Source organism: Lissotriton vulgaris, chromosome 4_1, assembly GCF_964263255.1.
Source record: "Lissotriton vulgaris chromosome 4_1, aLisVul1.2, whole genome shotgun sequence".
In the NCBI taxonomy this organism is placed as follows: domain Eukaryota; kingdom Metazoa; phylum Chordata; class Amphibia; order Caudata; family Salamandridae; genus Lissotriton; species Lissotriton vulgaris.
This window is the reverse complement of record NC_141691.1, coordinates 605,814,990-605,836,741: the sequence shown is the minus strand read 5'-3', so window position 1 is coordinate 605,836,741 and position 21,752 is coordinate 605,814,990. Positions and strand designations below refer to the sequence as shown.

General features: G+C 45.3%; 1 protein-coding gene across 1 annotated transcript in view; it reads left to right on the top strand.

Annotated features, from left to right (window-relative positions):
* ELMO1 (engulfment and cell motility 1) overlaps nucleotides 1-21,752 on the top strand; it is a 1,507,126-nt gene that overhangs the window by 103,782 nt on the left and 1,381,592 nt on the right. The window contains exon 2 of the mRNA XM_086964835.1: nucleotides 6,435-6,585. The gene's annotated coding sequence lies outside the window, so the exon portion shown is untranslated. The remainder of the gene's footprint in view (nucleotides 1-6,434; nucleotides 6,586-21,752) is intronic.

The following is a 21,752-nucleotide window of genomic DNA, read 5'->3' as shown; positions in this document are numbered from 1 at the left end:
AAAATACCAATCAGATTTTTTGCCAATTTTGTACCGGCCGGGACATTAAAATACAGCTCATGCCCATATAAAACCAGTTATGTGGCAACCAGGGCCGGACTGGAACCAAAACCAGCCTTTGCAAGTTGCTCGGTGGCCCCCCGGGGGGCTGAGAGGGTGCAGCGAGCTGTTCGCATGGGCCGATTTTTGTTACCGGGGGCCGATATTGCAGTCCCCTGGTAACAAAACCGGACTCCCGCCCATCCCCCCCACCCCCCAGGCCCAAAACCGGCCCCCACGCTAGCGGCCCACCTGGGAAACGCCCGGTGCCTGCTACGGCCAGTCCAGTAAGAGGATGTGTGCAACTGCAGAAAAAGAACCAGGACTCTACTTGGGACAATGGAGGGACAAAATATAGCTGGAATGTTGAATGAGTGGTGAGGATGTGGAGGGGTGATTCCATATGAGTGATTGTGGTAGGTGAGTGCTAAGGAAGTGGACCCCCTCCCCCAAAAGGTTCTCCTACAACACCAGGCTTTTTTATCAATGACAAGCACAGCTGTGCCTTTTACAGGGATCTTGTTTTGTTAATGGTTTGCTGCAAGGGGACAGGGATAGCATTTGCAGGGATGGTGTCCTCTGCACCCAAGAGGAGTTGTTGTGTGCAGTGCTAAATTTGTAAAATATTAAGTGCCAGGGCCCTGACTAAGAGGCCACTGCAACTTGCACCAACCATGGCTCCTGTCATTGCTGCCAAAACGACTACTAGCCATCTCTCTAGCCAGCAAGTGCTACAGTTCAGATTATACAAGGTCCACAACGCTAAAGGAATGACTATGGTGGCAGATATTAGTAATTTTTAATGTATATTGTATTTATAAACAACGGTTCTGCTCATCTCTAAATTAGATGAGCAGCGCCACCATGTGGCAGACTGTCTTAAGTGTGGTGTTAACAATTAGGTGCTGGTGCGGAGCACCGGAAACAAATTGAGATCCAGTGTTGAGCACCGGAAACCACCGGCTCAAATTAGGCACTGGTTGTGTGGGGACATAATATATTTCAATCCAAGCAGGTAAATTGATACGGTAATTCAATTAAAAGTATTTTGAATGTATTACCCAAATCAGCAATTACCCATGCTTGCGCCGACTATCACAGACATCTGCACTATTTTCTCTATACATTTTGTATTGTATGCATTGTCTTGAATATCACTAGTGGAACTATCTGTAGTGTCCTTAGAAGCAAATTGTAGGGGGGCATACATTAGGCCATAGCTAGATTGGTGGCTGTACTTTATGATATAAAATAGTCCCTACCATACATTATAAGGATTTTGCAACTCACTGAGGAGTTCCATGACCATATAGCGGAATGAGGCCGAAGGTGACATACAATACCTTATCATCTACAGCAGCAGATACTTTATTCCATGTAATACATGGTCACACCATCACCTTTACCACAAGCCACTTAAATCCTTGGTGTGTAGCTAGTGGTGTAACAATAGGCCCCGCAGCACCCATGGAGCGAAGGGCCCCGAGCTCCATGGTGCCACCTCCTGCACTGTGCACGGGCAGTGAGGTTTCTGTCCTTAATGCTCCTGACTAGGTCCAGGGCGTGGGGGGAGGCCAAATTTGCAGGGGGCCCCTTAGGTTTTGTTACGCCACTGCTCTAACTCACTTACTCTTCTTGGTCTACCCCAGCATTGTAGGTGCCACCATTTCCCCATTCTGGTTTGACTCCAACCTGTACGTTTATGACCCTTGCATTTTTTTTTTAATTACCCCTCACTGCCATACCCATCAAAATTGAATAGCGTACTCCCGGATTTCTGGAGTGGAAGATTACAAAAACTATTCAATGAGGTAGAAACTGAAAAACAAATTCCATCAAGCTGGCAAGGCTCAAGAATTTCACCTCTCTTCAAAGGAGGAGACAGAACATCCCCAGCAAACTACAGACTGATCGCTCTCCTGGATGTAGATGCGAAGTATTATGCATCATTACTCCTTGAAGATCTGATCAGCTGGTCTGATATCATAAAGAGAATCCCGCCAAATCAAACAGGCTTCAGGAAAGGTAGCGGGACAATGACAAACATCATATCACTCTCACTACTAGCCGACAAATATTTATGAAGGAAACAGCAGCTGCATCTCTGTTTCATTGACCTAAAGGCGGCATTCGACAGCGTAGATCAAAATAACTTATGGGAGAAACTGCACAGTTGGAATATTCCGGACAAAACACTCAGAGGAATCCTGCTCCTATATTCCAACACATGGATGGAAGTAAAATTGGGGGATGGAGCACGGCTATCAACAAAAATCAAAACCAACAAAGGGCTTAAGCAAGACTGTGTTCTGGCCCCTCATCTCTTTAATCTTTTTATGGCAGACCTAGCGCCAAGTCTCAACAAGATTTCATCCCATCCACCCAAATTAGGCTCCTTACCTCTAACCCATTTATCCTACGCGGACGACGTCGTACTGATGAGTCTAACTAAGATCGGCCTTCAAAGGCCACTTGAGGGATTTGCCGAATTTATAACCAATAACAACCTGGAGATAAACACCACAAAAAGCAAAACAATGCTCATCACCAGACGACGGACAGTCAATCAACATCCCCAATTGGAGGGAAAAAAGATAGAAGCAGTGCCTAATTATAATTTATTTATTTATTTATTTTTTAAACTTATAGAGCGCAAACAAATACCACTAATGGTGTCTCGGCGCTAGGCTGATAGAGAGGCAGATAAAGAGAAAACTTCTTTGCATTTATTGACTGAATAGCCAGGTCTTCACTTGCTTTCTAAAGATCATCAGTGACGGGCTGCATTTTATTTGATGGGGCAAGGTATTCCAGAGCCTCGAGGCAGCTACCAAGAAGCGTCTGTCTCCCCATGTTACTGTTCTAACTCGTTGAATACAAAGGGAAGCAGATGAGGCAGATCTTAAAGCTCTCTTAGGGACATAAACCAACAGTGATTCCCTAAAGAAGTCAGGTCCTTGGCTGTTCAACGCCTTGTAGATAATACACAATGCCTTAAACTTAGTTCTTTTTCTCACCGGAAGCCAATGAAGTTGGTAGACAATGTGGGAAATGGGCGCAAACTTAGGAGTTTTGGTCAGGATTCGTGCAGCAGCATTCTGCACCATTTGCAATTTCTTAAAGACCTGCTCCTGGGCATTCAACAGAAGCCCATTGCAGTAGTCCACCTTGGATAACACCAAGGAGGACATAAGTGTTTTCCCGGCAGACAGGGGGAGGAAAGGTAATAACTTTTTCACTTTTCGTAGCGTGTAAAAGGAGGAGGAGACCACTGCATTAGCATGATTGGTGAAACTCAGTTTGCTGTCAAACAGCACTCCTAAGTTTCTCACCTTCGAAACTGGAGTAGGTGGATTACCCATTTCTGGTGGCCACCAGACCGGGGACCAAGCTGGTTTTAGGTCCCCAAACACCATTACCTCAGTCTTATCGGTGTTCAATTTCAGACAGTTATTGTCCATCCAGTGACTAATAGCTCTCATGCCTATCTGAAAGTTGGCCGCTACCTCACTCCCGTTTTTATGCACTGCTAACACCAACTGAGTGTCGTCGGCGTATGAAGTCACTCCCATTCCATGGATTTTAATGACCCTCGCCAAGTCCGACACATAGATGTTAAAAAGTGTCGGACTTAGCGAGGATCCCTGGGGGACTCCACAAGGCAGCACAAATGTGGGTGAATAAAAATTCCCCATCTTTACTGACTGTTCTCTGTTGGATAGAAATGAGACCAGGAGCTCCACAGCCTTGCCCTGTATGCCCATAGCTGTGACACGGTCGATCAAGATGTTGTGATCGACCGTGTCAAAAGCCGCCGAGAGATCCAGCAAGATCAGGATTGCCGTGCCACCCTGGTCCATGATCTGTCTGATCTCTTCGGAAGCCTTTATAAGCGCCGTCTCCGTTCCATGGCCTCTCCTAAACCCGAACTGGGTGTTATCCAGCAGATTGTTGTGATCAATGTAACTGGCCAGCTGTTTATTTATAACCTTTTCAAGTATTTTGGATGGAAAAGGGAGGGCTGCTATAGGGCGATAACTTTTTAATTCCAAGGTGTTAAGAGTGGGTTTCTTTAGCAGTGGCTTTATTATAGCAGTTTTCCATTTTTGAGGATAAATGCCTGATTCGCAAATGGTACTGCAGATATTCTCCAAAATTGGAGCTACTACCTCGGTTTTTGATTTAATGATGACCGGTGGGCAGGGATCCAAAGGAGAACCTGACATAGTTGTTTTAATAAGGTCTTTTATTTCTGAAAGTGATGGGGGGATAAATTCATTCAGAGAAGAGGATATGAGCTGTGCGTTCTTGTGGCTCTCTGATGATTCCCCTGTTATATTATTGTTGAATTTATTATAGATTTCTGTGACCTTGTCGCTTGGGCTTTTACTTTGACAATCGACACAATCACCAGCAGCAAAAAGCCTACATTGCTCAGAGAGCAAACGCCCTATTGTTCGCCTTTAGGTCTCTAACAAAAAAGCTCAAGGGGCCATCATACAACCCCCCTATTGGCAACAATAAAAGCCAAGGTGCTCCCTACGCTGTCATACGGCAGCATAGCCCTCCATGGGAAAGACGCGGACCTGCTGAACAAAGTACAGATGGCCATCTACAAATCAACCTTCCAAATCAACCAGGGCGCTTCACCAGCGCAGACCAGAGTAGAATTTGGAGTACTAAATGAAACACTGGGAAGGAAGTATGCAACTATCAAGCACTGGTGTAGTTTGAAACAGAATACAGCAGCTTCAGAACTGCACAAGGCCTTGTGGGATGAAATAAAAACTGACGCAAAGTCCCCATATAATCAATTCCTAAACAAAGCTTTAACAGACACCTGCACAAGAAACCTCTGGGGAAACTAATCTGCCCTACCCAGCCGTTAAGCAAGCCATACATAAATCAGCAAAATTCCATTCTCTTCTAGCTGACAAAACCACTTTCAGTGCAAGAAAACACTCCTGGATGGTTATATCCAAATATAAAACACTCACTCCAACTCCATATTTAACAATTAACTTCCGGTCCACAGAAAACAACAGCTAATGGCGCTACGCTTGGGAAATTTTCCATCTACCATGGACCAGCCAACCTGGGTCCATGATGGACCCAAAGACTGCAGACTATGTGGGAGCAGCAAGGAGGACTTCATACATCTTGTCTGCATTTGCCCGAATTTAGCCCACGCACGAGGCATCTAACTAAAAAAAGCCATGAACGACCGAGGCATAAGAACGTGCAGATCGGCGATCATGGCAACCCTAAATCTAACCGACACTCGTTTGAATTGCCTACTAATAAAGTTCCTTCTGGCTCATGCACATGCTCTGAAATGTAACCCGGTGCCCTGCCTAGAAAAGGGCAATAGGACGGCTAACTCTGTGGTAGAGGGCTCTCCCGAACATAACACAGAATAGCACTAGAACATCGGGAGGCATATTTTACATGGACCAACAAATGCTTTTGATCAATTTTAAACTTGTATATTGTGTAATTAAAATGTCTACATTTTAAAAGAAAATATTTGCACTAGAAACAAAGTTTTATGATTCAGGGAAACAGAATGTAGACAAACACTGAGTTTCACCTGTAGCACTTGATTTTATAAAATGTATTGTTATGGTTTTAATTAACTGAAACAATAAACTTTTCAAACTAGATAGCGTACTCTCACTGAGTTTTACAACACTTGTGTCAATTTGGAATTACCAATTTCCAAAGACTTGCTACACTGCCCTGTAAGTTCTCTTTCCCTATGCATGGCTCTTGGGTGATCTTTCAAGCCAGATTTGCATATGATCCTCTAATGTCTTATTCCTGTTAGCATCTCTTCATTAATGAAGAGGTCTGTTCCCACCTTGTTTTGCACTGCTAAGACTCCTTGTGTTCCCACAGGATTCTCCCATCCTTATCCGGAAAGTTCTCAGTTCTGCCACATGGACTCGGTACAAATGACCACACAAGGGTTTATAAGACACAAAATCTTCTTGGATTTGTCATTTTTGTCATCTAGAACTGACAAAATTGTGTGATTGAAATGCTCATAATAGTTGTGTTTTACAGTGTTTGTTATCATGTAATCCAACCTTATGTACTCTGAGAAACTATTAAGAAAATATGGGTTTGACGAAAAGCCATCTTTGTCAAAAGAACTGCTAATTGTCCAGTCCCTTATTTTGCAAAAGATCAGTATCCCAATGCTATTCCATAAAACCTGATCCGAAGGCAATTCGAGGATGGCTCTCTCTCATGCAGGTGTCAGACTCATTAAGGTTTGTGCAGCAATGCAGATGGTGATGAATAACAAATGGATGGAAAATTGTCTTTCATGTTCTGTCTATTGCAATCAGTCGAGCTGTATTCACTCACTCACTTTTCCTCTTTCCTTTTAGGAAAGTGGTGGAAGCAAGTACTAGTGCTCCCTGAGAGAAACATCAAGAACAGCAAACCCAGCCTACCAGGAGTGAGTCAGGACTGATGAGCACGAGTCTCGCCTCTTCTCTGGGTTGTAGCAGCTAAGGAGCAGAATGCATGGACCGTGAGGTACAGTGATGCATACAATATATGTTAGTGGGCATGCTGATGGGAAATGTGTGTCCGCATGTGTGTGGATTTAAATGGGAAAGCCTGTGAATATCTGTGCATTAAGATTGACTTCCTGCTCTCTACCTTTCTCCTCTGGCTTAAAGGAACCAGCATTCCCCCCCCCCCCCGCCCCCCCCCCCAGGTGTCTTACATTGTATTAAGGTAGCAAAAACACTGTCAAATATTCTCAGGGGCATATCAAAGTGTAACACTCTAACCCTATGTCCATTGGGTAATATGTTATTATCAAAGCAGGAATGGACAGGTCAAATGCAACACAAAGTATTTTGCCGCAATAAAGAATAGTGGGTTAATTTCAGGGGTGGTTGGGCTGAAATCCTTTGCCTATCCAGCCTTGAAAATAGCCCTGAGTGAGCAGCACACAATTATCTCATACGTACATTTATGACTTCCTGCTGCTGAGAAGAACATGCTTAGTATGGCTTTTATGTCAAATCGCAATAGTTTGGACCATTTTGAGAGTTTCTGTTCAAAACCGATAGTAAAAACTCATGCTTTTAGGCAATATATTTGAAAACATGTGCTAGAAATTGAATATTTTTGTCCCTTTTTTAAATAGACCCTGTAAGAGTAGGGTATGCGGATAAACTTGCTCACTTAGTGTAATGTGCGGCTGCTATTGAAATATAACCTGGCATTGGAGTTAAAACTAGCTTTGGACATTTTCATGAGAATCGAGTCTTATTAGTAAGTCAAATCATTACTGTGCAGGCCTAGGATGTCTGATCAATGTTTCTACTTCCAATAATGTGTGTTCTTGTAACATTACTCTCGTGCATCTTGCTCCTAAACTCAGTAACCATTACTGTGTTACACAACATCTGTCTAGCTGGTCGTGAACGAAAGCAAAAAAAAAGACAATTAAAAACAGGAACTTGCATTAGCTACCAGAAATAGCTGGAGTCTATTAATCTGGTCCACATGATGGCTCTGTTTGTTTACCAAGAAAAGGCTCAAGCTTGAGCTGATGCTCGGTTTCTTGTCTCTGAGGCTGCCTGTCCCTCTGGAGAAGGGAAGCACCATTGAGGGAAAAGCCTTCTGCTATGTTGTGCTTCTGCTCTCGAACACTTGTCTGACCGAGCTGGTATGTCAGTCATATCATAAACTTCCTGTGAAGCCTTTTCTCCAGGTCTTAGGACTGTCAGTAGATAACAGGCCATATCTGCCCGATATTGTGTCGTTTGCCACTGTTTTCCGGAGCCTGTGGCATTATTGTACGGCATATGGGTGGCTAATACTCCCTTTGCATGCCGAACCATGCCGGGGTAGCATTGCTGATAGGTAAATATGTTCTCTAGGCTGTAATGGTTTGTTTAGAAACCAGAAACCGCAGGACTCTGTTTTACAATGAAGATCCGAGCCCACAAATACGAGTCACACTAGAGGAGAAGGGACCCTTTGGTCGAAATGGGGCGCCGGGTTCGAGTCCTGGCTTTGGTTCAACATCCTGTGAATCTGGGAAAATGAATTAATTACCTTTCAACATCCCCTTCTTCTCCGCCCCAGGCCCAGTTTTAGAGGGTGGCCCAGGTGGGCCAGGCCCACCCAAGGAATACCCTGGCCCACCCAACAGAGGCGGCCTTAGGCATGTGCAAGCTGTGCACCTGCACAGGGCCGCCAAACCCCAAGGGGCCACCACGCCAATATTATATCCTTAATATAATAATCCTCTGAGGATGGATAAATAATTGCGTGGTGGCCCCTGGCAGGGATTTGGCGGCTGTTCCACTTCCAAACACCCTGACCCCCCCCCCCCCCCCCCCCCCCTCTTCCCTGGCCTCCGCGCCTGCGTTCCTCCGTGGCCCCCTACCTACGCTCCCTGCCCAGGGCCGCCATGAGCGTAGAGCCGCCCCTGGCCCACCCAGGCCATTCAGAACTGAAAAACAAGCGTTTTGCACCTTAATATTTCACAGGGCATGCTGTCCTGTGTGCTCTCCCTTATCGTTTATTTTAATGATTAACAGTATTATATAGGCTACTTTCAGGCCTGGGGAGAGGTGTGAAGTCAGCAGTGTTTATAAACAGTATGATGACCGCCATCGATATCCCGAAAATGCATAAACTTCAATGCTTTGCATAGTAAAAAGCTGCCAAAATGTTTTTTAAACATAAAAAGCTGTAAAGTGGCGCTTTAACCCGTTGCGTGCGTCAGACGGCCCTCAGCTGTCAGACTTCACAGTGGGCGTGTGTAGAGTACAGCCGGGGCCGTCCGAAACACGCCCACTCATTAATGTCCCAGCACCGCGGCGGAATTTGCGCCTCGGTCAAGGGGTTAAGGCAGCAGAAACATTTCTACTGCTGCACATGGCCTGGAGTTCGCTGCAGTCTCAAAGTTCTGCATCTTAAAAAGTTGACAAGTAGCCTCCCTTCCCTTTCCCAAATTGGAAACCTAAAAGAAAGCAGAGTATGATGCTCTTTTGGGTGCTGATTATTGTGTCAAAAATGTCAAGCACCGACAGATGCCAATGCGAAAAATATCAGCGCGATTAAATACTTTGTTGCTTTTTGGCCAGTACCCACTCCTCTTCATGGCCCACCCATGCTTCTTTACGGCCCACCCAAAGAAAAAATTCTAGAGCCGGACCTGCTCCGCCCTCATATCGCCCCCTCCCCCACATCACCCCCTTCTGCCATATTAAAAAGGGTATTGTTATCTGGTGCAGCGCTGTAATGTCCTTGGGCTAGGCCAAGTTTGCGCTGCATAAAACTGCAAAAAAAACAACATTTAACTGTGCTGTTTGGATTGGCGGAGGGGGTCCCTGAATGAAAGAAGCGCGAGTATGCGCGTGAACTTGTGCCCTTTTACAACGCAGGAGGAATCGTGGTTTGTGGCAAACGTCCGAGCTCTGTACCATTGAAACAGGTGCTTCAAAGACACCGACGGAGGGGAAACAGGAGCTGGCATGAGGGGGAGGGCGGGGGTCGTCCCACAGCAGTAGCAGGAAGGACCGCTGCCCCCCACGGGGAGAAGGGGTGAAACTTAAGGGTGGGCGTCTAAACTTGAGGCACACCGATTTTTGCGCGAGCCAGGAAGCATGAAAACAAACAAAAGTGCGAGAGGGTTTCAGTGACTGAGCGGAGGGGGAAGTGGAAACCGAGCCGAAGCCGCATTTCTGCAGATGCTGACACTTCTCTGCGACGCCCTCCAAGCGCTGTAAACATTTGACAGTTGTGAACTTCCAGTCAGTAACTTGGCAACTCCAGATAAAGTGTGTCAGGGGATGCGCTAGTTGGCTTCCTTTCAGTAACATGACGTGTTGTAAGAGATTCTGTATTATGTGAAAAGGAGCAAGTTTCTTTTGAAAGGACGCTGATGTGCGAAAGTTCTTTTTAAGAGATGCTCAAACATAAACATCTCCCGGCAGACTGGAGTGTGCTGTGCATCCACGGCCACGCGCTTTAACGCTGCACCGGAAGTCTGCAGGGGGGACGCTGTCTGGGTCTGTGTTCTTGGCCAGGACTTAAATGCACACAGCCATTCTATTAATTAGTGCCGCTTGTAGGAGCGGATTTCAAAACGTTTCAACTCATTTGTAGGCAGATTGAGGAATATCGCTCATCTGTGGCCAGTGCTTCATTTTTGTAAAAAAAAAAATACACAAAAAACCGCCAGTGCCCTCGCCAGGAGGCCACTGCCTTTTAACCACTTATTGCCCCTGCCAGCGCTGCCAGTGGCAGTACCAACACAATTACTAATCATCACTCTTACAAGTGTGAGAATTCAGACGATTCCATGCCCCTAACGCTTTTAAGAATGGTTTGGGCGGCAGTCCATAGCATTTTTAGCAGCGTCACCATGTGGCAAACTGGAACAAGCCCCGGTGTTGACAATGTGCTGGGGCTCACCACCGGAAAACACTGGCTCAAATTAGGCACGGTCTGAGGCTGATATCATTCACATCTTGGTTCACCATTAAAAAACTAATACTGGCAAAGTCAACGGGTCTGAATTTAATGTACTAATCCATGCAGTATTTGCCCATTACAGCTGGAGACACAGGAGGGAGCCAGCAGGGTGTAGACAGAGCAGTAACGGGGCACATACAGTTAAGTGCAAACACCTATGTGGAGGCAAAAGGGGCTATCCAGGGCCATTGGAATTATGAGATTGTGCGGCCGCAGCTATTTTTGCATAATTAGAGACTTGCCGCTTTTGCCACATAATCCATCTTCTGCTGCTAATCTACAGACTTTAACAAAAAAAAAATCTTTTTAGCTCGAACAGTTCAAAACTTTGTAAAAGGGCCTTCCTGCGCTGCAAAATGTTTTGCTGTGTATTTACCAAGGTTGACTGATCACCTTTCTGTAGCTTATTGCTATATTTGGGTGTTAAATTGATACTAATGAGTTACAACTAATGCCCAGGAAGTACAAACAAGTTTTAGAAAATGACAAAATAATGAAGTAATACAATCCCAATGTGCCGCACAATGCCGCGTAATTTGGCTTTTCTTGTTACATAATTTACTCAGCCCTGCTACATAATTTAGCCTTCCCCTGCCGCATAATTCCTGTGGCCCTGGATGTATCCAAACAGCCAATGGCATTTGTTGAGCGATGACTACTCTACCGGTCTGATCCAATATGTGATTAACAAAGTCTGAAGTCAGTGGCTGAAAGAGCCTGGTCGAAGAAAGCCAATGGTTGAAAGGGGTGGACACAAAGCCCACTCTATGTATTTTGTCAGCAGTAGGCCCGTTTGACAGCTGTGCTGCCAAAATCCAGTGTTGTTCGTGCAGAACTTGTGTATTGCAGCACAACGATTCCCAGATGGCTTATGAAAATGATCTGCTTTTGCTAGTATGTCCTATTCTGTGTTCTTCCTTATTTTTGCAAGGCACATGGAGTTGCTGCAACTCTAAGTCCAAATATTGACTGCTGGCTTAAATTAGATGTTGCATGCTTGAAGGGACGGAGGCTGGGAGATAGACTACTGTCTCCAAAAAAATATTGTATTAACCTTGCAAACCTGTCTTCAGGGTGACTGTGATTTCTGTACAACTCTAGTAATTATGAGATCCGCATCCCCACCCCATTCGCCTTCCTTCACATCACAATGCTCTCCTCGAGTTTAACTTCTACCCCCTTCAGTTCTGTGGTCTTATTTTGGGGAAATACTAAGCTCCTTCCGGTGATTACATTATTTCACAGATCTATTTCAAACTTTACTATTTGAATAAAATTAAGGTTATAATAACTTGTATGTGAAAGTTGCTTACCATTGACATTCTTTTATTAGATGTTTCAGGGGTTTTGGCCAAACTAGACTGCAGGCAGGGCTTTAAGTGGGCCGGGTCTCACCGGGTCTGAGCACCAGCAGTTTTTTTTAAGGAGGCCTCGAAACAGGTCTCTATCGGGCTCTGTTTTGTGCCCTGGCACAGGAGGTCAGTTTTTTTTTTTAGCATTATAGGAGAAGGGAAATCCTTTTAAGAGTGATTTTCTCTCAGCCAAGATGCCGGCTGTACTATCCTTGGGGCAGGCTACAGTTTCGGGATGTGTGGTGTGGCTAGAGCAGCGTAGCTGGACGCCAAGTCTAGTTTCTCCTCCTGAGGTCCCTGGCGTATCTCGACTCCTCATCCTGATGCGACTCCTATTGACTGGGCTCGCCAATCCCGGAGGAACTCTATTGTGCATTATCCTTTATTATGCCACGGACTCCTGCATGGCTGTGTATCGGATGGACCTTATGGATCGTCCCCCCACTCGGATCTGGATATTTGGATCGCTTGCCTCCTTCAAGATGTCTACCGTGAGGCCGGACTCTGTCGCTGCCACATATCGCAGGGGGCAGGGTTGAGTGTGCCCCCCCATTATGTCGGGACTGCTTCACTTGTACTGCTGGGACACTGATTGACTGCCGGGGATATCGACTATGGGTATTGTATTGGTCGCGGGGTCTGGGTTCGGGCGGCCGGAATGAAACGTTATGGTGCTTTGGGGATATTTGCTGGCCCTCCTCCGATCTTCTGTGAATTACGTTTTTTCTTTCTCTTCTCTTTTTCTCTTTCTGTTCTAAATTTCGGGTTTGGTTTGTGGGCGACAGGCACGCAGCTTGGCGGGGGGGGGTAGGCCGTAGCCTCCGCATACGTGCAGGGTGGGGGATGGGGAGTAGGGATTTTGTTTTAGTTTCAGTTTCTATGGGCCTTATTTCTCTTGTCTTTTTCCTTTCTCTTTTTCTTTCCTCCCTTTGGGTTGTCAGGTGCTTTGGGGTAGTATTACCTATTCTCTCCGCTGTCGATGTTGTCATCTTTGTGGATTTGGGTGTTCTGAGTCCGTGGGGCGGGCGATGGCCAGCGTGTACTGTTTTATTGTGCTATTATCCTGATGTTCACTATCCTCTGTTGCTTTTAATTTTATTCCTCGTTTTGCTCATGACTCGTAGGTCCGTTGCCTGCCATTGCTTTCGGTGGATTGAATGCACCTGATCCTTCTTCTCTACAAAACTTTTAAAATTAACCTCATTCCTCCTGTGCCCGGTGGTCCCGCTTCGATCTAGTCACGTCTTAGACAATTATCCTTTGTATATTCACTGGGACTGCTGAGTTGAACTATCCGTACTTTATGTGCTATTGATTGCTCTCGAGGCCGGCCTGTATGGTTGTAGGCCCGTATTTGTACGCTTGCTATGCACAATAAAGGTTTTCAAAAAAAAAAAAAGAGTGATTTTTTTCTCTGGATTTCTCTTCTCTTTTCGGAACTAAGGAGCAGCAGCATTGTCGTAATCTCACCAGGGCTTTATGTGGAAGCTTTTTAAATTTAATATACAAGCCACAGTGGCTGCTTATTCATCTTATGCAACTAACAAACATTGACAAAGCCAATAGTCCTGACTTATTGTAAGTATGATGTTACTTGTTGTATCATATATCTGGATGTAATGACAGATACCACAAAATACCAGGCGGGAGGCACACTATGCTAAGCACAAACTTTTAGCTTATATGTTTTAAAGCCATGGCCTTAATTACATTGGCCACGCCCCCTTGAGAGACCCCTCAGTTTTTTCATCACACTTAAAGCCCTGTTTGCAGGGATAGTGCTTGTTTCTAGGAGGTAAGGCTATCTCGATTGCAGTGCCCGTAGTGTGGAATTGCCTCCCACCCAGTTTAATCTGTGCAATACCCACTGCTTTGACTGGGCATTTTGCTCATGAGTGTTTGTCCGCAACTTTCATTGTTCTATTCGTGTTCTATGGCAACATTTCTGAAACCCGTGGCCCAAGATTTTTCTGGGCCATGGGTTGGGTCAACAGAAACCAAAATGTAAAGCCCATTTCAATCAGTTAAAAGTAATAACAGTTATAGAAATGTTGAGATTGGCTTGATTACAAATTGTCAAACATGGGTATTAAAGAGAAGTGCGGTCACATATAAAAAAAAAGCCTGTTCTTAGGTATGTTGATGCCCCCTTATGTGAGTGTGCTTTACTTTAGAAGATAAAAATGACACTGATTGATGCAAAGCTAGAACCCTTCTCTGAATCAGACACGTGCATCTAGAACCCTTCTCTGAATCAGACACGTGCATCACCCAGAGCGTTTGGCGCCCCTCTGATCTTAGCACAGGTTTCAGATGCATGTGCCTGTGAAGAAACGTTTCTGTTAGTGTTGCTTTCTTGAACTTTTGGATGACTTATACCTGCCCACTTAACTCTGGATAAAATGATGCAAATGCAGTGTTTTTGTTTTATGAGCTTGCGTTTGCTCCCTTTTTTGATGCCTAAATTAACTACATTTTGCATTTTTTAACCACCTCTGGACGTGGGTTAGCAGGTTTTTGCATATTGTATAGAGTGTTAGAGTTATCTCGGCTTGAATAAGGGAGCAAGTTTTAGCTTCAAACTTTTTTTTTTTCTTAAGTCTGTTTAGAATGTACATTTTCTCTTTCTATTGTATGCTATTGCAGCGCTCTGCTTATGACCTAGAACTGTGTCTTCTACTCAGTAACTCTGCCTCATGGGCTGATTGTTTCTTATGTCTAGTGGACTCAGTAACCTACATTTTCACAGAAATTCCCTTAAGGCTGCAGTACCCTAACCTGAAATATTGAAAAACGAATTTCCTCTTTGCAAACCACCCAAACGTTTTCTCTTCATCATTTTTATTGACTCAACATTTCGGACAAGCCAAGGACGGAGGGGAATGTTTTTTCAAACCTTGGTTCTACTTTTGACATCCAGTAATAAGAAGGTACCCAGAACAGTGCTATGAATAAAGGGGGGCTCCAAATGAAGCTGGTCAAAGCTCTGAACCCAAGCTAGACATTCACCATCTCATTTGAGCCTTTCAGCTCTCCATATAGAATTTTTGAATGGAAAGGCTAAGGTATTGAAAATTGCACTTCATTCTCGGCTTCAGTTGGTGTAAATTTGAGAGACCCCTTTCATTTTTAAACTAAAACCAAGCAAATAAAATCTGGCCTGCCCTCCAAGCTTTATTCTACTTCCTAGTCCTAGTGAATGAACAGATTCTATTGGAGACGGTCCACACATCCTTTGTGAGAACAGGATCTGCAAAATATATACAGATCTTCAAACGCTCCCCAACAGAAGCAGGGGTTACTGGGTCCAGCCATGAGGGTTGAGACCTTTTACTCCTGATGTCCTGGGGCCTGACTTACTATGGATTCTGGGTAACTTGGCCAAGTACCCCTTCTTCACTTGACTCTCAGGGCATGTGTGGTCCGAGCGGTCCGAGTCTTCCTCGGTTATGTGTGGCTACAGGATAATGAACAGAGGCTTACAACTCGAAAAACACGCCTCAGCTGCAATAAATCATTGTTCAGACAGAAACACACTTTTATAGGTCCTATCGCTCCTCGTGTTAGCGATGGTGGTTATTCCCCATTCACTATTGGTAACATCCAGTTTATGCCCCACTAGCAGTTCGAGTCTCTAGAGTCTACTTTGACTCTAATTTATAGTCAAGAATGTTCCAGCTCTAACTAGCAGCAAGTTCCACCAGAGCTACCAAGCCCAAAATCAGTCTTCCCTGCAACCGTAGAGTGTCTGGAGTTCCTGAGTGCACCCCGTCCTCTCGAAGCAGCTGAGTTCATGTGAGTCTACTGCAAGCAGCCCAGGCAGCTGCACCAGCCGATCTAGAGTCCCTCACTCGCAGTCGCACTGCTGAAGCCACCGCAGGTTCTCTGCGGCTTCTCCTGCGGGGTAAGTGAATGATTCCTCTTCCTCTGGGGGAGGGGGGGGGGGTAATTGTGTCGATTCTGTTGCTGGTCTCTTGCCTGGCGAATGGTACACAGGTGCTCCTGTAGCATCTCCTCATACCTTGCAGAGGGAGTCCACTCAACAGGGCTCCCCATTGGACCTCACTCCCTCTAACGCTCTCTTCTTCCTCACATGGCACTGTGTTCTTGGCAAGCAGACCGGTGCTGGTGCTCCAGGCTCTAGGGCAGCTGGGCTTGGATTTCATGGTTGATGTCCCATCCCCTAGCAAGAAGACTAGCAGGCCTTGGCCCTCAGTCCTGGTCAAAGACAGAAGTCTTGTTTCCCCTCCTCACACTGCTGCCTGGCAGATGACCATTTTTGGTGTCTCAACCTCACTCTTATAGTCCATTTCCCTACGTCAAATGTGATTGTCGCTGTGAGTCTTTGAAGTTTTATGTAGGGGTCCTGCTTCTTTTGAAGTGTCCACTCCTCTGCTCTCTCTTCCTCTTGAAAAGCAGTCTGTCACAGCAGGAACAAATCCAAAGCTGATAGCCCCACAACACAGGCCAAGTGAGTGACTGAATAAAGTTCACAACTGGATATCAGTCACAGAGATATGCGCATCAAAAGGTTAGGCCCAACGCTCTACTCTGCATTATTCACTTATCAACTCCTTCTCCCTCTTGAGATGTGCCCAGGCTCCATCCTTGTGACCGCTCACTAAATCAAAGGGCACCTTTTGAAATGTACAGGGGAGGCCTAGCTCGTCCCTCTCCAGTGTGTGTCGCACCCAGCTTATAGGGATGCAGCAATGCGCACATCTGTCTTGGGTGGGGATCCTCTCTACCTCCTTTCCATGTTTAACCATGCAGACCCAGGTCTCCTAAAATGGAACCCAGGGCCCTCCATGTATGTAGCATCCACAGGCACACATATACACATTGAATGTATATGATCTACTCACACTCCACAGCACAGAATCCTTCATGTCCTGTACTATGCATAGGCACACATACACCCAGCACACACACTCACCATGAAGGCACTGCTCTGTACTTCATTTATCCTGTATTGTACCCTTCCCATATACACACACCCAATGTAGATGCACTACTCCTGTGTTGCACAGTACTTCACAACAAACCAATTTATGCCCAAGGTGAGTTTGGCACACCTAGCAGCGTGACTTTAAAAACTGAGTGAGCCTGTAGACCTCAGTCCAATTACTTGGGTTTAAAAGGACCTACTCAATTCTTCTGATCACTACATGGTATGCTGCCACCACCACACTCGAATTGCTTAACTTTTGGTGAAGGCAGTAACCTTCCACCACTATTAGGATATGGGGGTTTCGCTTTGGGCTACCCTCCTAGTTCAATAATACCGCAATCTGTAAGATAGGCCTATGCCATGGCACACATGCATTAATAATGTTTGTCTGTGACAACAAAAATCAGCATTAGGGATCCAGACATCCGTACTGGTGGGCTCTCTGGGCAGGGTTGCATGTCCATTACCATGCATAGGACTTTTCTGTCCCAACACAGCATATGTTATCATTCTGCATCCTGTTGAAGTATGTAATTTGACTGGTCTGCCATATTAAATGCACCTAAGGTGCCATGCTGAACACCTGTTCTAGTACTTGTTGATATTTGAGCAATGAAGTGGCGATATAAAGTTATATCAAACTGCACATGCTATTATGTTTTGCATTACGTACATTGTGTGTTTTATCCAGGGGTGTGCAGAGTTGGCCGAGTGCCACTACTCGGAATTCCATGGAGTTGCCTAAAAACTCAATGGAATTCTGCTCCGCCCTACAGAGAATGCAGGCAGAAGACCTGGAGGGTTCCTGACTCCCAGACTGCCACCTGATTTACAAACCACACTTACCTGGGTCTGGTTTGCTTTTGCACCGAGGAGGACAGTGAGGAGACCAGGACAGGAGGAGGCCATCCGGGGCACGGGGAGAACGCCAGACCCAGGTAAGTGCTGTTCCACCTCATCCCTTAACTCTCTCCACTGGGTAGGCGGCAGGGGCAAACTCCGCCATGCTGCGTAATCTCAATGCCAACAAATCTGAGGTATTGCTGGTGGGGAGAGACAGAGTTCTGGAGTGAGCATTGGTGGTCGGAAATTCTTGGGCGCCCACCCACCCCTAGGTTGTGAGTGTAGATGGACTTGACCCTCAGTTTTCAGGATCACACCAAGAAGGTGGCTGGCACAAGTTTTGGCTTACTTTGGGGATTGAAACCTCTGTTGGGGTACTTGGGTACTTTGATCCGTCCACCCGACAAACAATAGTCCAAGCAGCTATCTTATCAAGGCTGGACTACGCCATTTCACTCTACCTGGGGGCTAATAAGGCCTAGGTCACATGTCTGCAAAGAGTCCAAAATGCGTCAGCCAGAGCCTTGCTTGGGCTCCCAAGACGCTGCCTGACAACCAGTGCCATTCAATGGTTACATTGACTACCTTTGACGACCTCCTCCCGGGTATCTTGGCCAAACTGTTAGTGCCTTATACACCTTTGCGCCTTTTGCACTCCGCGGGACAATGCATGGTCCCCGTCCCTCGGGTGAAACATGTACGTGCCGATGAACGGTTGTTTTGCAGCCTAGCGGCTAAGCTTCGGAACTTCCTCCCCTCCCAGATTCGCTCTCTGGACAACTATCTGATGTTTCGGAAGGCTATAAAAACCGATCTCTTCCTTCGCCTTAGCCTCTGTCTTGTGCTGGCAGCGCTGGGATGCCTCTTTGCAGAGGCAGCTGTTGCACTATATAAATTGGGTTAACATAACCTAACCTGAGATTTTGTGCGAACTCCACGCTCCCAGCGGAGTTGGCAAAACTCCACTGGCAAAGCGGAGTTCGCCACCCTCCCCTAATATTATCCACCAAATATAAATATGTTTTGTGCCAAAGTTTATCATGCTCTAATTCAGGTTGACCACTACCTGCAGCGGATATTTCTCAGGTTTATGGCTGATTGAATATAATAAGCTATTGTATTGTATTGTATGGCATATTTATATAGCGCAAAAAACTTTCACCCTGAGGGTATCCTGGCGCTTGACTTTATCAGCCATACGTAACTTTATGCTGCCTTATAACTTTACTCCGGGCCTCGATAACCAAATGGGGTGGTCTTGTCTCTAATGCATCTGAACAATACCCAAGTACACTGACTATAATACGGCTGGGCCCTTCTTTCTATCAAAAATATTGTAAAATGTACTGTAATGAATGGGGGCTCTTTAACACTAACTCATATCCTAAATGGTATTACACCTTTTAAATCAGTCCTATCATGTACTTTGGTCCACATGCTAGGAACATCTGACCAAGAGAGTTGCGCTTTTTTTTTTTTTTTTTTTACACCTGCCGCAGAATACAAATACCAGCCAAGGCAATTCAGACACTTGAAAAACGTGCATATAATATTTATGCTCCTAACCTAAACAGCAACTGAGAAACTTTGAACCTTAACGGCCGTCTGAGACTGCAATATGTCTTACATCTTGTGTCTTCCATTCTATGCTCTTGCCCTCTGGCAATCAACCAAAGCCATTTTGTGTCTGTTGTGCAATTTAGATTTGGGACCTGTTTATGCATGTGCAGAAACATAAAAGCATTATGTTCACCATATTGGATCTAAAACACTGAGTGGGATCATTTGGGAGACACTAGGAAGCGCTTTGGGATCTTTGACAAGAATGCCTTCTGATTGTGCCTGCTTGTGAGCAAGTGGACAAGTGGAGCCCTTCACTGCCCCCTTCCCACCTGCCACCCTCCCTGCCCTGTAGTGTAAATCTTCACAAATATGAGAATGTTGCGCTTAAATTGCATTCCCAGCCACATCACGGAGTGTTGGTTGCGATGATTGGCTGGGGGGCAATAGCCTCTTTTCCCACCCTAGCACCACAGTAGCCTCATCCATGTGAGCTGGATCCTTGATGTACTGTCTGCCATTCCTATGACCGTATAAGGCTCTAGGCGGATTGATATGTGCTTACACTGAAGCATAGCCACTCCTCATGCAATTGAAGAGCCCACAGCAACTGATGACTTCATTGGCCCCTGGGCAGGTGACTGCATTACAGCTTCCTTCTGCTCTGGGGTGCAGGTGCTTTTCACTCTTTCACATTCTTTTTGGCCTCCCTCCACGGAATGCTGACTGCTGTGCCACACAGAGTATCTCAGTCACTGGGGCTGAGCAGATAAAATAGGGAAAGGAAGGGACTGTATTCGGTGTTGACCACACGCCTGCGGTGCTAAAACTCGGAGAGTTTATTACTCTCTGCTGATATATAGGTGGCATATAGGGTTTTCTTCATATCTCAAGTTTGAATATCTGCAAGGAGGGCATCCTTCCAAGGTTGGTGAAGGGAGTGCCATTAAAGTGGGCAATAGTAACAACTGTTAAGTAAAGGACTTAGAAACAGTGATATGTTGCGCTACAGAAAAGATACACGTTAAGTATGTTATGTCTGTTCACTCCAATATTTGTCTGGAGGGGAAAAGAACAGGAATATCTAATTTCCCCCTCATCTCACTAGCTTTCTTCTATGTCCTCTGCCACTTTTGCTAAGAATTATAGAGGGGAAAAAGGCTCAAATGGGAGTTTGTTAAATATACAGAGACTAGAGTATTAAGTGGGTTTATCATCATGGGAAGAAAGTGTGCTAAAGAGTCTGGTTCTTCTCTCTGGATTCCTAGGCATGAGGGTGGAGTGATATTGTCTGGAGGCACCGACCAACGGTAGAAAAATCCACTCCGTTTTTAAACTCAGACTATATCTATTTCCAAGCTAAGAATCCAATTAAAGGTTTAGACCACTATCTAAATGCGGTCTAGGAACATTTGCTGGATGTTGTTGCACCATTTACTGAGGGTTTAGAAAAATCATTGGATCTTCTATGTTTGTTTCCTCCCTGCACCCTAAAACGGTTAGTGTGTGGGTTCAGGTAGCATTTCGCTTGCTGTACAATGCCAGCACTCTCTTCTCAGCAGGGAAGTTCTGGTGGTAATAGGAATCTATCCAGACAGCAGTGGTGATAGCCTCTCAGAAATTTAGTCTAGTGACAGAAGATACACATTTTAGCCTGCCTTTCCTGAGGGAATTGACCAGCTCTTAAATGAACTGGAGCAGGATAAATGCATTTTCAATTGTATGACATAATCTTGATGTGTTTTCTGCCGAACCAGATGTAGGCCTTGTACATCCATCCAAGGTTACCATTCATATTGAACCCAGTATCAGTTCTACCTTCCTGTATGCGCACCTGATGTTACGATCAAAAGGCCAAGTTCAACAGGGGTTCCAGTAGACACCAGAGATACTTCAGAGTATCCTTTTCAATCACCTTGCCACCGAATGTCATTGTGGCAGTAACAGCAGGTGAACTCACACTCTCTATGTTTTTCATCTCACAAACATTTGCCTGCAGTCTTTCTCACACGGCTAATCTGGTTACCAATTATCCAGTGCACACCTGTATTCGGAGCTCAAGACTGAAGCCTACTAGACGGCACATTGTGGCATTTATGAATCCAACCTAAGAGGTTGTGAGTTGGATTTTCTTCCTTTTTGTCCGTCCAGCCAGTGATTCCAAAAGAGCTTAATTTTGACGCAGCAATTAGCCATTTTTTGAATTTAGTATGTCTAACTCTGAAGCTCAAAGTGGGTGTAAGTATTTCTAGTTTCCCTTCCCCTTGATAGTCCAGTCTGTCTTTGTTAGCAACAGGAAGAGGGTGTAGAATAGTTTTCTGATTTAGAATCCCTTCTAGATGGAAGGATAGATTTTGCTTTTGAGACGTTGTTCTAGAGATGACTGGTTGCTCAACCTGTTTGATTCTGATAAGTTCTCTGTGATTACACTGTTTCCTTGAGGAATAGGTAGCAATGTGATTGCTTTGTCTCTGGCCAGTTACCTGCTTATT